This window comes from Tasmannia lanceolata, unplaced genomic scaffold (assembly GCF_043159265.1).
Source record: "Tasmannia lanceolata isolate RefF3 unplaced genomic scaffold, GAP_Taslan_0.1 ptg000013l, whole genome shotgun sequence".
Lineage (NCBI taxonomy): Eukaryota > Viridiplantae > Streptophyta > Magnoliopsida > Canellales > Winteraceae > Tasmannia > Tasmannia lanceolata.
In genome coordinates, this window is record NW_027518690.1 from 23,662,962 (window position 1) to 23,681,151 (window position 18,190).

Below are 18,190 nucleotides of genomic sequence, written 5' to 3' on the forward strand. Positions count from 1 at the left end.
AAACTCTTTATATCTGGCGTCTGCCCATTCAGTTTCTAGCAACTTTGCCTCAGTCAACACTCGGAGCGAAGGTACACGGATCTCAATAGGTAATACTGCTTCCATCCCATAAACAAGAGAATAGGGAGTTGCACCAGTTGAATCTCTAATTGATGTTTTGTACTTACGGTAGCTTATTCGACCAATCCTTATGGTTTTTGACATTTTGCTAATGATGGCCTTGACAATTTTATTTGTAGCTTCTACCGCTCGTTGGTTTGTGGCCAATATGGCGAGGATTTATGATGCTTAATCTTGAACTTTTGGCAAAGTGTTATTACCTCCTTCCTGAAATGAAATCCATTATTTGAGATAAGTTCATGACGAATCCCATATCTGCATATGATATTGGTGCGTATGAACTTAGCAACTGATGCAGATGTCAGCGACGCGTAAGAAGCAGCCTCAACCCAATTTATGAAGTAATCGATCGCAATGAGGATGTACTCATGACCATTGGATGACTTAGGAGAAATCTTGCCAATAATATCTATACCCCACACCAAGAATGGCCTAGGGGATGTGAGAGAATGCAATTCAGTGGACGACACATGGATGAGATTCGCTTGTATCTGACATTTATACCATTTCTTGACGAATGCATGACAATCTGTCTCCAATGTCAGCCAATAATACCCCACGCACAAAATTTTCCTAGCCAACATCTTTCCATTCATGTGTGGTCCACACAATCCTTCATGAACATCTGTGATAATTTCTTCTGCTTGATCTTCAGTGACACGTAAGAGTTGAATTCCATTGAAAGACCATCGAGACAACTCTCCTCCACAATTAACAAAATTAGCGGCCAATTTCTGCAAAGTCCGCTTTTCTTTATTCGAGGCCTCATCAGGATGCCCCTTGTCTGAGATGTAATTCTTTATATTCGTATATCATGGCTTACCAACGGGACATCTTGCAGCTATTTCTACAGCATCAACATATGCAGAAGCTCATTGCTCCTGAACCGTGATAGGTCTCATCTTCATATTGTGAGGTATGTCGATCATATAAGCTAATGTCGCTAAGGCATCATCGAACTTATTCTTCAAGCTTGGCAAATAACTGAAAGTGATGGACCAGAACAGTTGAACAAGAACGTCCAAATATTCATGATATGGCTATAACCTTTCCTCTTTGGTTTTTCATTCTTCCTGAGTTTGGCAAATTATTAACTTCGAATCTCCATATACATTGAGATCTTCTATGCCTAAAGCCAATGCGGCCTCAAGCCCAACAATGCATGCCTCATATTCTGTCATATTGTTGGTGCAGTCAAATTGTAACTTAACAGTTGAGGGATATGCTCATTTCGAGATGAAACAAGCAACGCCCCTACTCCTTGCCCTTTTTGGTTTGCTACTCCATCGAAATAGAGGGTCCAACCAGTTTTCAGATATTCATCTTCTACCATCATGATCTCCTCATCTGGGAACATAGGTTCGAAATGCTGACTTTCTTCTCGGGGTGCTTCTACCAATTATTCAGCAATGGCTAGACCTTTTACTGATTTTTGGGTTACATGGGTGATGTTAAACTCAGACAACAATACTAATCATCTGGTTGTCCTGCCTGTCAAGGCTAGTTTTTCAAAGAGATATTTCAAAGGATCCATCATTGACAAAAACAGAACCTTATGAGATAAAAGATAATGCCTAAGTCGCTGAGTGGCCCAAACCAAGGCTAAGCAGGTTTTCTCTAGGATAGTGTATTTTTGTTCATATTCCAACATCTTCTTGCTAAGATAATACACAGCCTTCTCTTGCTTGGTTTTTGGATCTTGTTGCGCTAACATACAACCCAAGGTGGTTTCCGTTAGTGATAAGTAAAGCAACAATGGGTGCCCCAGTATTATAGGTGCTAACACTGGTGGTTCGGACAGACTCTGCTTTATCTTCTCAAAAGCCTGCTGGCATTCCTCTGTCCATTCTTTGGAAGCATTCTTCTTCAAGAGCTTAAAGATAGGTTCGCAAGTCGATGTAAGATGAGCAATGAATCGACTAAGAAACTGTATCATTCCTAAGAATCCTCGAATCTCTTTTTCGATTTTGGGTGGCGGCATCTCTTGGATGACCTTAATCTTCTAAAGATCAACCTCTATGCCCCTTTGACTCACCATAAATCCTAGCAATTTACCAGATGTAACCCTGAATACATATTTGTTCGGATTTAGGCATAATTAGTATTTGAGTGTTCTTTCAAAGAACTTCCTGAGATTCCAGATATGATCTCCCGTTTCTTTGGCCTTTACAATCATATCATTAACATAGACCTCAACTTCCCTGTGTATCATGTCATAGAATAAGGTTGTAGCTGCTCTTTGGTATGTTGCCCCGACATTCTTGAGACCAAATGGCATCACCTGATAGCAATATGTACCCCACTGTGTAATGAACGAGGTCTTAATCATGTCCTTTGATGCCATCTTAATTTGATTATAACCGGAGAAACCATCCATGAAAGATAGTAATTCATGCCCAGCCGTATTGTCCACCAAGATATCGATATGTGGTAGAGGGAAATCATCTTTGGGACTCGCCTTCTTCAAATTCCAGAAATCTACACACATTCTTACTTTCCCATCTTTCGTCAGTATAAGCACTATGTTTGCGAGCCACTCCGGATATTCGACTACTTGCAGAAACCCAATATCCAACTGCTTAGTAATCTCTTCTTTTATTTTTAAAACCCACTCGGGTTTCATTCGCCTTAGTTTCTGCTTTTTAGACTCAATTCCTCGTAATAAAGGCAGCTTGTGCTGAACGATGTCCTTGCTCAACCCTAGCATATCTTCGTAGGACCAGGCAAAAAGCTTCTTTATATTCCCTAAGTAGGTTTATTAATTCATTACACTCTTCAGGAGATAGAGTAATTCCAATTCGTATTTCTTGTATTAAATCTTTTATTCCAATGTTTATAATTTCGATTTTATCTTTAAGAGGCTAGGCTCAGCGCTCCTCCTCTTGTTAGAGCATATGCTACAACTCAAGGGAATTTTCGTCGATCCCTTCTTCCTCATCTAAGGAGAGAGTATTATTGTCATTAAAGTCAGAAGAAAACACAGAGATATACTGAGAATCAAATTTCATTGAATTGAAAGAAACTACATCATCATCGGACTCATCCTGAACAGGCCCTGGATTTACATTAAAAATAAAATTAGAAAATGACTCGCCTGGACTAGGCACTGACATTAACTTGACTAGACTTGACTTAGCAATAAGATAAGTAGGAATGACATCAGAACTCGAATTCGAAAGATCTTATGTTCCGGGTGCAATCTGACTCTGAGGTTCAGCGAAGGTAGAGGTCACTCTGAATAGCAACTATCATGACATCTTCACTGTCTGCTTCGTCTTCTTCAAAAAGATCAGACCCAGGTAACTCCTGCCAATCAACAGCAGGTTCATCTTTTTCAAACAAAGAATCCAGCAAACCTGGCTCAAGGTAGACTAACCAGTCCTCCAAAGCTTTCTCAACATAAAGTACTGGCGGTTCTGTTTCTGGGAGAGGAAGGCCATTGAATATTTCAAAATGAGGCATCAGAATCCCTGTCACTGAATCATACCACGGTTCGAGAAACCCATAGTATGCTGAGGTCTCACCTTCCTTGACAATTTGACCATTCATCGATAGAGAGTACAGGGCCATTGGGATTACCCCTCTAGTGTGGCAGATTTCATTTCTCAACTTCAGTAGCTCCTCCATGGCTTCGTCCTCTTCCTCAGTAGGTACATATCCGAGGCCAAAGGTTCCATGGTTCGCTTTAATTGGAGGCCAGTTAGACGCCTTGCTTGGATCACGGCCCAAACTCATGCCCGGAAAATAGTTCATCTTTCTCATCATTTTGGAAATAATGGGGTTGATGGCGTAAGGCAATTGTAATTCCTTGCAAGAGACCTCTTCGTATGAAATGACGGCAACATCGAACACGAAGCCATTTAAGTTGTATTCTTCTCCTTTTGCAACAGGGATAGTTGGAATTTCCCCGCTTATCTGTCCTACTTTAGGTTCTTCATCACCTCTAACAGTGATCAGTTTTCCATCCCTAATAAATTTCAATTTCTGGTGGAGGGTTGAAGAAATGACGCCTTCCTTATGCAACCAGGGACGTCCCAGAAGCATATTAAATACGGCCTTGATATCAATAACCTGAAGCTCGACTTCAAATTCTTCACCCCTAATATGACTTTGGTGGTGAGGACCCCAACTACATTTCTGCGAGTATTATAATATGCGAGGATTCCAAGGGTTGATTCGGCGAAGTCAGTAGGGCTGAATCCCAAAGTAATGGCAGTTCTCAATGGACATACATTCAGTGCAGACTCGTTATCTACCAAAACAGATGGTACTTTCTTACCCTTACAGATGACAGTGATATGGAGAGCCCTAACATGAGTTCGACCCTGAGGAGGCAACTCCTTATCTGAGAAACTAACAACTCTGGCAGCCTGGGTGAGAGCAACAACCTCTGCCAAAGATATTTCTGAAGACACCTGAGTAGTGTTCAATTCCTTAACACGGCTTCCCTGTGCTTTCTCGATGCTATCAATAATCCCCAAACAGATATAACAGCCTGAGTCTTCTTCAACTGTTGTACGACCTCGTCATCCGGATCTTTCACATACTGCAACTCTTCCCCTCGAGCCAATGCCCCTGGATTCTCAACTCTCAATTCAGCAGGCTTGAAAATTCTTCCGCCCCTAGTAATAACATATGGAGTTTTTGGCTCATAGGTGATAACCAAGGGAGATGCAGACTCCTTCATTTTCGGCTCATCACAAAGTATGATTTGAGGTTCATAGGCGGGTTCTAAGGCGCAAATAAGAGTGAGAGGATCAAAATCTAGGTCTCTGTGGACCCCGATCCGGAAGAGAGGTGGGAGATAAGCCCCCAGCGGCCTCTGGATCATCCACGTGTGAAGGAGAGCTCTACCAACGAACTCTCGAAACGAATGCCACTCTCATAGCATAGCACGAGTGGAGATAAATGAGATACCTCTTGATCCAAGGATAAATCCTCATACCAAGACTTACCTAAAACAAACTCAGAGTCGCCATCCATGGATAGGCCATGGAACCCCAAAAACAAATATGCTCTGTATACCATGGATAACCAAAAATATACATGGGCTCGTGCCTGATTACGAATGGAGAAGGTCCGAAGAGCACCCCCAATTCGTCCCAGTGCAAGCACTTGGTCTCTTATGCCATTTATTATTAACCTTGAAGAGTTTTGGGCAAAAATCATGTAAAATATGAACAAATATCCCCGAGTGGACATCTGCCTAAACATGCATGACCTAGGGATAAAATAATAAGCACACACGAGATGAATGAAAGAAGTGTCACCTAAGCATTGCTAGATTTTGAGTGGCATACCTAATGGGTATCTAAGTTTTGATAGGCAAACACATGCATGCTACAACTAAAGGTATAACGTCTGCACAGGATGAGAAATCTAAAACTACCAATTAATCACGAAACTGATTAAAATACAGCAAACGAAATAAAGAATAAACAGAAATACAGGTAGATAAAAGAATAAGCATGTGAGTAAGCCAATAAATGAACACATACTATCATGATCCTATACAAAAATCATCATCAATATACAAATACAAGCCCTAAAATGCTAACAAGAGACCCTAAGACTCTAATGCTTAAGCCCGAGTCTTTAGATGATCTGATGTTTATCCAAAGAAGCCTACGTATCCCCGCCTCCACGAGAATCAAGAAAACTTAGTTCTTCGCACCTATTCTAAGCTATGATGCCTAAGACATCTAGACCTCTATCCTAGACACGACCTAAAAGACCGGACTAGTTATTAAAGCTTCTTGTGCAATTATTTATATTCCAGTGGATTGTGAATTTTAGGACACCCTATAAGCCTTAACTAAATACAGGTTAGTCCTAAGCTAATGCAGGTGGTTCCTACAACCTATGGGTAACTACGCTGTGTGTCCTAAGGAAAATAATAGGATCGCTAACACATCCTAGACCTAGTCATCAGTCGGCGATGTAAATCGCCAACTGACTGGATGGAGGAGCAACAAACTCCTATCTCTAACACAAACACAAACCACACACACAACAATCAAACAACACACCAAGGAGAAACTCCTAACTCCAAAACTCTCTATCTAAGATAAACTCCTAACTCTTGAGGAAGATCTTTTTTTGAAAATTAGGTTTTAAAGATTTTTGTGCCTTTTAAAGAATTCAAATGATTTATTTACAAAGTTTGACTAGACTTGGGATAAAGATCCCAAGCTGCATTACGTACCTCGTGGAAGAGGATCAAGCCAACGTAGTTCAAAAACAAACTTCCTAACTACTCACAAAATGTTTTAAATTTTCAAATGTTTTTTAATGTTTTTGGAGTGTAAAAGTTTTCTAATATGTTTTGGATTTTAGAAATCTTTAATGTTTTTAGACCTTTAAGATGATTTGAATGCTTTCAGATCTTAAAATGCTTTCACTATTAAAGAGAACATGCAAGCACAAACAAAACTAGAGCAAAGCTCTAAATCTAAAGGGGAAACCTCGAACAAACAACAAGCGTCTCAAACAGACGATCTACAACAAGTAACTGGTGTCCCAAGAATAGAGAAAAAATAATCTAAGATCCCAAGCAGGTAAGCTTCAATAAGATTGAGTTAGCCTCTAATGGAAAAACTTTTAGCTAATAACACTAGAGAGGGAGTACAAATGAGTCAGAGACTCTCTAATAGCACTACCAAAAAGAGAGGAGTAAATAAGTCAAAGACTCGCTCTAGAATAAGGGGGGACTCTAATATGAGGCTGGGTAAGCCTCCCAAAGGGAAAACACTCTAAATGAGACAAGGCTTGTCTCCAAATAGGAGCTCTATAAATGAGGCAAGGTATGCCTCCTAGACACAAAGGTGGGCTCCAAGTATCCTCATCATTGCCCTTGCAATGAATAAGAAGGGTACACGTGACTAACAGACCAAGTCGGTCTCCAACTAATAGGGACTACAAGTTGGGGTACAATTTAGAGAGGGTTCTATTAATCCTGCAAGGCATGCCTCTTATATGCTAATTCTATACTAAAATCAGGGTATACTCCCTAAGGGGTAAGATCTAAACAACAAAGGCTTGTCTCCAAGGAGAATGGTCTGATGAGACAAAGTGTGTCTCCTAATGAGGGCTCTAGATCACTGATTTGATGGGATTTTCATTCAATCAAAGCAATTAGGGGTTCAGTCAAAATAGCGTGTCTACATATGCCCCTCTTTGGCAGAACGTGCTTGTCACGTGAATGTCAAAGCTGAACAGACAACACATTTTGATCGACCCGAAAACCAAAGCAAAGCAAATTTTTGGGTTTTTAGTTCTAAAAAATAATATTCACAAGAGTAAAGCCATACAATGACTCTTAACAAGACTTTAAAATTGTAAGCAATAGGGAGATAGCCTCTCTTTAATACTTTTGACTCAACTATCAACATCACTTAACAAAGACTTATGAACAATCACAAAACACAAACACACATTTGTTTTTAAATCCTTTCAAAAACCACAGTATAACTTGTCTAAGACAAGCACAAATCCAAACATTCAAAGAGTTTTTTCTTTTTTTAAAAAACCTTGATTCATTTTTTTTCTCATAGAAACCATATTGTAACTTGTCTTAAGACAAGTACAACTCCAAACACTCAAAGATTTTCGACCACTTATTAGGGTACTCGAATATTTGAGCCAAACTCAAACATCTAATACCGAGGTGAAACTAAGTCTCACCGGGCAATAGCTATACAGATCATTGCTGAAAGTACATCCGTTTAACTATCTAAATGACTCTGACTCCTCTCTTTCAAGGTAGCGAATCACTCCGGATTACGCGGTTATGTTAAACAGTTCCACATAAACCCAGATTCGTATGTCTTGCTAAACAGTCCCACACAAACCTCTTCGCAGATATGCATGACTCCTAACTCATTAGGAAGCTGCACATTGCGGAACGATGATTAGGCAAGTCATTACTTGACATTACATTACTAATCATCTGGGAATTAAATACCCGGGCGAAGGAAGAAAAGACCAATCCGTGTAACACAGGATCAGTGATTTGTTCCTATTAAAACCTTTCAAAATGATCGAAGAAATGACCAAATTGTGTAACACAGGTTCAGTGATTCCCCTTATTAAAACCTTTCAAAACGATCGAAGAAATGACCAAACCGTGTAACACAAGTTCAGTGATTTCACTTATTAAAACCTTTCAAAATGATCGAAGAAAAGACCAAACCGTGTAACACAAGTTTGGTGATTCCCCCTATTAAAACTTTTTTAAAAGACTAAACCGTGTAACACAGGTTCAGTAATTTCCCTTTATTAAAACCTTTCAAAAAGACCAAACCGTGTAACACCGGTTCAGTAATTTTTCCCTATTAAAATCTTTCAAAAAGACCAAACTGTGTAACACAGGTTCGAAAATTTTCCCTTATTAAAATATTTCAAAAAGATCAAACCGTGTAACACAGGTTCAGTAATTTCTTACTCTATTAAAACTTTTCAAAAGGATTGAAGAAACAACCAGATAGTGCAACACTAAATCCGGTAATTTCTTATTCTATTAAAACACTCGTCAAAACACTTGAAGAAAAGGCCAGACTGTGTAACATAGATTCTGGTTATTTTCTCATTCTATTAAACCCTTTTTCCAAAATTTGAAGAAAATACCAAGTCGTGCAACACAGGTTCTGGTAATTTCTTACTCTTTTAAACTTATTTTTCAAAACAAATGAAGGACCAGACCGTGTAGCACGAAGTCCAGCAATTTCTTTCCTTAAAATTTTTTAAAACAACGAAAGAAAAGACCAGACCATGGAACACGGAATTTGTCAATTCCTATCCTTATTGAAATCTTTCAAAACAACAGAAGAAAAGGCTAGATCATGAAACACGGAATCTGTCAATTTCTATCCTTATTAAAATCTTTCAAAACAACAGGAGAAAAGACCAGATCATGGAATAACGAAATCTGTCAAATTCTATCCTTATTAAAATCTTTAAAAACAACGAGAGAAAAGGCAAGACAGTGTAACACGGGATCTGTCAATTTCTATCTTTATTAAAAAAAAATTCAAAGCAACAGAAGAAAAAGCTAGACTGTGATACACGGGATCTGTCAATTTTTATCCTTATTAAAAACTTGTTGAAAATAATGGAAGAAAAGGCCAGACCGTGTAACACGGGATCTGTTAATTTCTATCCTTATTAAAAAAAACTTTCAAAACAATGGAAGAAAAAGCCAGACTTTGATACACGGGATCTGTCAATTTCTATCCTTATTAAAAAAAAACTTTCAAAACAATGGAAGAAAAAGCCAGACTGTGATACACGGGATCGTTCAATTTCTATCCTTATTAAAACTCTAAAGAAATGATGGATGAAAAATTCAGACTCTGAAGCACAGAGCTGTCTATTTCTATCCTTATTAAAAACCTTCAAAAGGAATGAAGAATTTACCATCTTTGATCGATTTCACTAATGGGTCAGTCATCTCTTACTGAGAATAACTAGGAATGCATGATCTTTGCTGAAAGCAAAACTCAAGTAGATTAATGAGATTTTCAGGTATTGACTCTCTTTAACAGATGAAAAGCATTTTGCTGAGGTTTGAAGATTGTAGGAGTAGATCCTGGACTCCGCTGGGAATTAAAGCTTATGAAAATTTGACTCTAAAAGAGACAATTTGATCAAGGAATTCAACTCAAAGAGTCCGTTCAGCATTCTCTGGTTTCTATTTGCTAAGAATAGTTGTCCAAGTTATCATTGTTTAATATCTTTTATGACGCAAGTCATAAAAGATGCCCCTAGTATGATGTGCTTCCAAGACAAGATTTTAAGAAAGCAGAACCAAGGTAAATAGAACAAATTTGAGTTTGCATGGGTTTTTTCTTTGGTATACTGGTAAGACCATTTCCATAAAGGCTGAATCTGAGAATTCTTTCTTTCGCTCACTGCTTGAGGCTTTGATAATTTGGGCAGGACTAAAAAGTAGGCCTCTTGCCCTTCTTTGATTCCTAAACCAGGATTTACTTTGAATTTTTCTTCACATTTCAGAAGGTATACACCCATTCTTTCCAGTGCCAAACACTTTGAATTCTGAAAGAAAACAAGGATGAACAAGGAACACTCCTAAGGACTTTTTCAAGGAAGACTTACAATATTCAAAGGACTTCACTAATTTTTTATTCACCCTTAGATCAAATGTGTTATTTTTTTTTATGGTCAGGCTAACCACCCTTGGAGTAATCTCGAAAACCATGTCAAGAGGTTCTAATTCCCTCTATCAGGATTTCTGTCATGGTTACTACCCCCTTCGGATTGCTTAGTCTTAATGCCCCTAGTTTAGAAAGGTGTCAAAGTAAATTTCACTGACACTACTCGGATTTCAGGATCTTGCGCTGTAGAGGTTGCATCTCCGTCTCCTTGATTTCTCCCTTCAAAAGAAGTCACAACTTTTGCTTTCCAAGTTTTCAGTCTAAAAGACCACTTGTCTCAACTTTTGCTTGCACTACTTGCACTCAAACTTAAGAATTCTGCGTAACTGAGGAAATCTTTCTGTATCTCATAAATTCTCTCTGCATGGGAAGTCTTTGCCTCTGATTAGATTGCTGCTTCAAGTTTTCAATCCAGCAGACCGCTACCATTACTGTACATAAGCCAATCCCTTTAGTTATTGACTTAGATAGAAAATGACTTTATCTAGGCCGCCATTTCGGGTTTTCAACATAGCGGGTCTTCAGACTCTAATTCTTTTTATTTTTTCTGTTTTTGCTTTTGTTTGCCTCGAACCTTTGCTTGTTTCACCAGAAGGACTTCCTAGGTGAGCTTGGGTTCAAAGGGGTTGAATACCTAAGGTTCTAGAGATTCGGACCGAATCTGGTCTAGCCAAACTTCCTACGTACCCCAAAAATTGAGGATCAGGTCCACGTAGTTCGCTTTGTGGTCTTTCAAATAATGGTTTAGTATTTAGCTTCAAAATTTTGAAAGGAGAATGATTTAGCTTTTATTCCCAAAGGTTGACCGAATCTGAATTAATCAGATGCCTATGTACTCCTGAAGAGGTGGGGATCAGGTCATAACGTAGTTCAAACCAAAAAATTACAAAAAATGTCCCCTGGTTTATAATGTGGTTGGAAAGAAATGGTTTGATTTTTTTACTTTTCGGCCCAAAGAGTTTACAAATGGTTTTTTTTTATTTAAACATAAGGATTTTGGCTATAAAGGTTCAAATGTCCAAGGATGGCCTCCTGGTGTTTTTGACATACAAGCTCTTTGCTTGAGGTTCAAGGACTTTGAGTGTTTTTTTTTTTTCGAAGAGTCTGGCGGTTTTCTGGCAAGACTTCAACCACGGTGTTCAATTTGAATGTATACTCATCTCAAAGATCTTAAATTTGTGCTCAAGATTCTACAACTCTCATTTGTTTCCAAATGGTGAAGACAATTCTCATATTCAACCTCTCATTGACTTCATCATCTGAGTCTTTAATTTTCTTAAGGAGTTGTCTTAAGGACACATTCCCTTCTCCTTTTTGTCTTTCTCTTGCTTTTCTTCTCTTTTGGATATTCTTTCTTTTAGTCATAGGAAATATACTTATTCCTCGAATGCTTTGGCTTGAAATTCTATTAAGGTCCCCAGCCCAGGTGTTCTTTTGAGCTCATGCTCCATGAATATGACTTTGTCATCCAAAGTCTTCGCTCAATGTTCTCATCAGCTTCACTGGATGCTTGATGTTTAATTCTCTACCATTTTGGTCTTTGACCTGATGTCTAAAGCAGATGGAGTCTTGCTTTGCACAACGACAGGGCATTCACCTTGTTTATCCTTATAGGATCAAGCAGGACTACCCTGAACTCTTCTAAACAGGTTTATCAATTCCTCGCACTCCTTGGGAGATAAAGTTAGCTTCGATTTCTTCTTTAAGTGACTATATTCGACGCTCTCCTCTCGTTTGACCATTTTTCAGATCTCAAGGAGAATTTCGTCTGCATTCTCATCCGAGAAAGGTGTCTTTAAATATTTAAACATTAGATGTAAGAGTGAGTAAAAAAGATATCAAAGATACAAAATCAACAACTTTATTGAATTGAAAAAATTAAGTACATCAGTAACTCTTTGACGCGCCTCACTGGGCTCTTCATATGACTTAACAGAAGATTGAACATTGACTTGATAAGAAGTCTGACAAACACTATATATTCTGAATTATTGATGACACGACTAGACTTACCAACTTTGACGTAAGAGTTGGTATAAACACAATAAAAGACAAACTCTGAAAATTGGACACTTCTTCATGAGCAAGAGAATGGCACTAAAAGTTTTTGGGCGATACGCCCTTCTCCATGATAAAGGTATCTACTGAGTTCGATCCCGAAGTAGGAATCTCTAAAAGTGTAACCCTACAATGGCATGGTTAAGTGGGACAACAAAAGGCTACGTTGGCAATATAGAAGAAGCAATAGACTGTCTTGATCAAATGTGTTTGAAAATGGTTAGTCTTTTGAAAGAATGGTCTTTCGTTAAACATAAACTCTTGAGTTGGAAGCACACACACTAGATCAATAGTCATGGGATAAAGATTCTGAACAAATAGAGATAAGAGTAATCTTGAACACATCAACGGGTATTTTATTCTGAAAATCAAAGAAATACTGTCTACGAAGGTCAAAGAAAAATAGACAGTGATAATATAACCTACATCAACAGGGTCTCAAGGAATTCTAAATCCACTCCTTTAAGTCTCATTTGAGTATAATTGTTCTTCTTTAGGGAATGAAAGAGTCATGAACGATAAACATCCCTAATTTAAATAAGTTTCGATCTCAGCAATGATCATGCACTCAAAGGATACAGGTGAGATCAAACTTTTCCATCAATGATTTCGATATAATCCAAGGGTAAAAGATATATGATAGGTAAACATGGATTAATGAAAAATCAATGGCTCAGATAATAGACCATGGCCATAGGAATGACAAAAGTAGGTCATAGACCAGATCTAAATCTGATGATGGATACCAACAACTGTACAATCAAAGGAGATTGATATTTACAGACCATGGCCATAAAGACAGCGGGTGAGCCATCGACCAGATCTAAGACAAAGCAGACAAACAAGTTAGAGTCTAACCCAATGGGTAATATACACATAACATGAATCCATAATGCAACTAAGAATGAATATGCTATCAAAGGGCGACAAATAGACCGCGATCATGAGTGACATGTACAGGCCACTAATCTAATAATCAAAGTAATCTGACGAACAATCCCCAAAATGGATAGATAGGAATAAATAAAAGGGTCATGATACAACAAACTCATGGTTTATCCCTGACTTTGAAGAATAGCGGTCATGCTCAAAATATCTTAGATAAAATTTGGCAGCATAACAACGCTACAAAAGGGTAATGACAAGATAAATTCATGATTTACCTAACTCCAAAGAACAGCGGTCATGGTCAAAATGTTCTAGGCGAAATCCGACAGCATAAAGGCGCTACAAAAGGGATCCCAAAACTCAACATAAAGGTATATGAATAATGGTGGCAAGATAAGCTCATAATCGGTAAACGAAGTGTAGTCACCGGAGAAAGATAATCAAATGAAGGACTGGCCATAGATGAGAAAATATGACAACAGGTCAGTTCCAATGACCAACAGATCGAAAGACAAATCATGGCCAAGGTAATGGCAAGCAAAAACCACTGACTAGATCGAGATCTGGATAATAATTAGATACAACTGATTTCATTGATTAAAGAACTCTAACTAAGAGGAAAACCCTGATATATTATAATCAGTATATATATATATATATATATATATATATATATATAGACACATATACATATATCCTAACCAGGGGCACCATCCCTAATTCTAATCTAACGGAGTCAAGGAAGTCTCGACTCAAGAAAGACTGAAGAGTGTACTAGGACCGTGTTGTAGCTATGTAAAAATAAGCTACCCTAGTCTACAAGTGGGACAAAGCTCCTAACTCTAGGCTTCACATGTGTAAGTTACACATGTTCGTCCCTATGTGAATGCAATATAGATGTATATAAACACAAGCACCTCCTAGTTGGCTTTCACTAAGTCAATAAGTATATACATAATATATAAAACAAAGTAGGGCTCCAGACTCAATCTATCAGGCACTATGCATATGATCCATACTTTAGATGTATAACACAAGTGCACCGAGTGTTATGCATAGTATGCTTCATTGCTCATCGACTGCTGTAAACACAAGTGCACCGAGTGTTTACGGGTGCAGTACTGGTGCATAGCTTGAAAATAGATATAACAGCACCATCAGGGTAATTATATCCCATCTGGTATGCATTGACTCTATCCCGTGGAACCAATAATAATGAAAAATAATGAAAGAAATAAAGAATATGATAATGCATGATGTGTGTGTGAATCCCTTATTTTAATTACGCACCTGTCTGGTGCCACCGGATTCTAACGATAAAGTTCCTATTTAACTTGATTTTGGCCCAAATTTCTTCAAAATTAGTAGAAATGGCATTTTTAAAGACTTAGGCAATGTTTCAAGAACTCCCCAGCAGAGTCACCAGCCTGTGGACCCCGATCCGGAGGAGAGGTGAGGGATGAGTCCCCAGTGGCCTCTGGATCATCCACGTGTGAAGGAGAGCTCTACCAAGGAACTCTCGAAACGAATGCCACTCTCATAGCATAGCACGAGTGGCAATAAATGAGATACCTCTTGATCTAAGGATAAATCCTCATACCAAGACTTACCTAAAACAAACTCAGAGTCGCCATCCATGGATAGGCCATGGAACCCCAAAAACAAATATGCTTTGTATATCATGGATAACCAGAAATATACATGGGCTCGTGCCTGATTACGAATGGAGAAGGTCCGAAGAGCACCCCCAATTCGTCCCAGTGCAAGCACTTGATCTCTTATGCCATTTATTATTAACCTTGAAGAGTTTTGGGTGAAAATCATGTAAAATATGAACAAATATCCCCGAGTGGACGTCTGCCTAAACATGCATGACCCGGGGATAAAATAATACGCACACACGAGATGAATGAAAGAAGTGTCACCTAAGCATTGCTAGATTTTGAGTGACATACCTAATGGGTGTCTGAGTTTTGATAGGCAAACACATGCATGCTACAGCTAAAGGTATAAGGTCTGCACAGGATGAGAAATCTAAAACTAACAGTTAATCACGAAACGGATTAAAATACAGCAAACGAAATAAAGAATAAACAGAAATACAAGTAGATAAAAGAATAAGCATGTGAGTAAGCCAATAAATGAACACTCACTATCATGATCCTATGCAATAATCATCAATAATATACAAACACAAGCCCTAAAATGCTAACAACAGACCCTAAGACTCAACTGCTTAAGCCCGAGTCTTTAGATGATCTGATGTTTATCCAAAGAAGCCTATGTATCCCCGTCTCCACGAGAATCAAGGAAACGTAGTTCCTCGCACCCATTTTAAGCTATGATGCCTAAGACATCTAGACCTATATCCTAGACACGACCTAAAAGATCGGAGTAGTTATTAAAGCTTCTTGTACGATTATTTATATTCCAGTGGATTGTGGACTTTAGGACACCCTATATGCCCTAACTAAATGCAGGTTAGCCGTAAGCTAATGCAGGTGGTTCCTACAACTTAAAACTTATGTGTAACTAGGCTGTGTGTCCTAAGGAAAATAATATGATAGCTAACGCATCCTAGACCTAGTCATCAGTCGGTGATGTAAATCGTTAACTGACCGGACGGAGGCGCAACAAACTCCTAACTCTAATTCGAACACAAACCACACACACAACAATCAAACAACACACCAAGGAGAAACTCCTAACTCTAAAACTCTTTATCTAGAATAAACTCGTAACTCTAGAGGAAGATCTTTTTTTGAAAAGAAGGTTTTAAGGATTTTTGTGCTTTCTAAAGAATTCAAATGATTTATTTACAAAGTTTGGTTGGACTTGGGATAAAGATCTCAAGCTGCACTACGTACCTCGTGGAAGAGGATCAAGCCAACGTAGTTCGAAAACAAACTTCCTAACTACTCACAAAATGTTTTAAATTTTCAAATGTTTTTGGAGTTTAAAATTTTTCCAATATGTTTTGGATTTTAAAAATCTTTAGTGTTTTTGGACCTTTAAGATGATTTCAATGCTTTCGGATCTTAAAATGCTTTCACTATTAAAGAGAACATGCAAGCAAAAACAAACCTAGAGCAAAGCTCTAAATCTAAAGGGGAAACCCTGAACAAACAACAAGCGTCTCAAAGAGACGATCCACAACAAGTAACTGGTGTCCCAAGAATAGAGAAAAAACAATCTAAGATCCCAAGCAGGTAAGCTCCAATAAGATTGAGTTAGCCTCTAATGGAAAAATTCTTAGCTAATAACACTAGAGAGGGAATACAAATGAGTCAGAGACTCTAATAACACTACCAAAAATAGAGGAATAAATAAGTCAAAGACTCGCTCTAGAATAAGGGGAACTCTAATATGAGGCTAGGTAAGCCTCCCAAAGGGGAAACACTCTAAATGAGACAAGGCTTGTCTCCAAATAGGGGCTCTATAAATGAGGCAAGGAATGCCTCCTAGACACAAAGGTGGGCTCCAAGTATCCTCATCATTGCCCTTGCAATGAATAAGAAGGGTACCCGTGACTAACAGACCAAGTCGGTCTCCAACTAATAGGGAGTACAAGTTGGGGTACAATTATAGAGGGTTCTATTAATCATGCAAGGCATGCCTCTTATATGCTAATTCTATACTAAAATCAGGGTATACTCCCTAAGGGGTAAGATCTAAACAACAAAGGCTTGTCTCCAAGGAGAATGGCCTGATGAGACAAAGTGTGTCTCCTAATGAGGGCTCTAGATCACTGATTTGATGGGGTTTTCATTCAATCAAAGTAATTAGGGGTTCGGTCAAAATGGGGTGTCTACAGTCTCCTATGGTTATAGCATAACAGCAGTAGAAGGGTTTGCATGACCGGGTAACGGGTTATTGGTAACGTTGGGTTTCGGCTGGAATACAAGGCCTTTCTCATCAAGCAACCTTTGGATCCTCAATTTTAAGTCGATGCAATTATCGGTGAGGTAGCCAGGGCCTCTATGGTATTCACAATGCTGGTCTGCTCTCCAACTTACTTGTAAAGGATTAGGAGGAGCCTTAGTGGCGGGTAGGGTAATGCGACCTGAGGCTAAACACTGTCTAAGTATCTCAGATGGTGGAACAGGGAGAGGGGTAAATTCTACTTTGGGCTTTGGTTCAAGTGAGGCTGCAGGTGGGCTATAATCCATCACTACAGGGTTCTGGGACCTTGGTAGCTGAGGGTTGGAACAAGAAAGGTTACTAATTTGGGCTAGTGGAGATGTAAGCCCAAGGCTTCCCATGGCTTCAATCATTCATCTTACCTTCTTGTCTTGATGCTAGCAAATTCAAATTGATTAGGATTTATGGACTAATGTGTTGCTTTGAAGTGTTGTGCCTTATACAAGAATTTCACATGTCATATTATCATTACACAACTCATCACAACACATGGCTTGTGGATCCACACACACATGATCAAAGAGCTTGCATACACGGTGAAGACATCATCATTTAAATATGTTCAAGTCAAGAAGCTCAAGATGAAGATCCCACAAGTTGCCTAGCAAAGTGTCAAGAAGAAGCTTAGAGATGACCCTGCCTTGGTGACACCTCATGTAACTGTCAACATGTATTGAAGATTGGAGGAAGTCATAAGAACCAGATCAAGTTGAAGAAGTTCACTCACAAGTTGAAGAAGTCCAAGAAAGTGCCAAGGAGCCAATACAATCTAAGAGACTCAAGGTTTACTTTTTTAGATTGTATTTAGAGTCCTCTTGATTTAATGTAAATTGCACTTTCAAAAGGTTTTTCAAATGGTTTTCATAATTAATTTTTATATCTTTGGAAACCATTCACACACCCAAAAATGTGTTTGAAAACCTTGGACTAAAGCCCAAAGAAGATGGCCCAAAGCTCTTGATTTTTATAAGTTAAAATGAAATTTTATACAGAGCCGGTCGACCGGGGTTTTCTGGGCAACCGCGACAAGG

At 38.6% G+C, this 18,190-nt stretch overlaps 1 pseudogene; it reads right to left on the reverse strand.

Annotated features, from left to right (window-relative positions):
- Positions 1-242: 242 nt before the first annotated feature.
- LOC143891089 (uncharacterized) lies at positions 243-17,500 on the reverse strand (annotated as a pseudogene).
- Between the last annotated feature and the right edge of the window lie 690 nt (positions 17,501-18,190).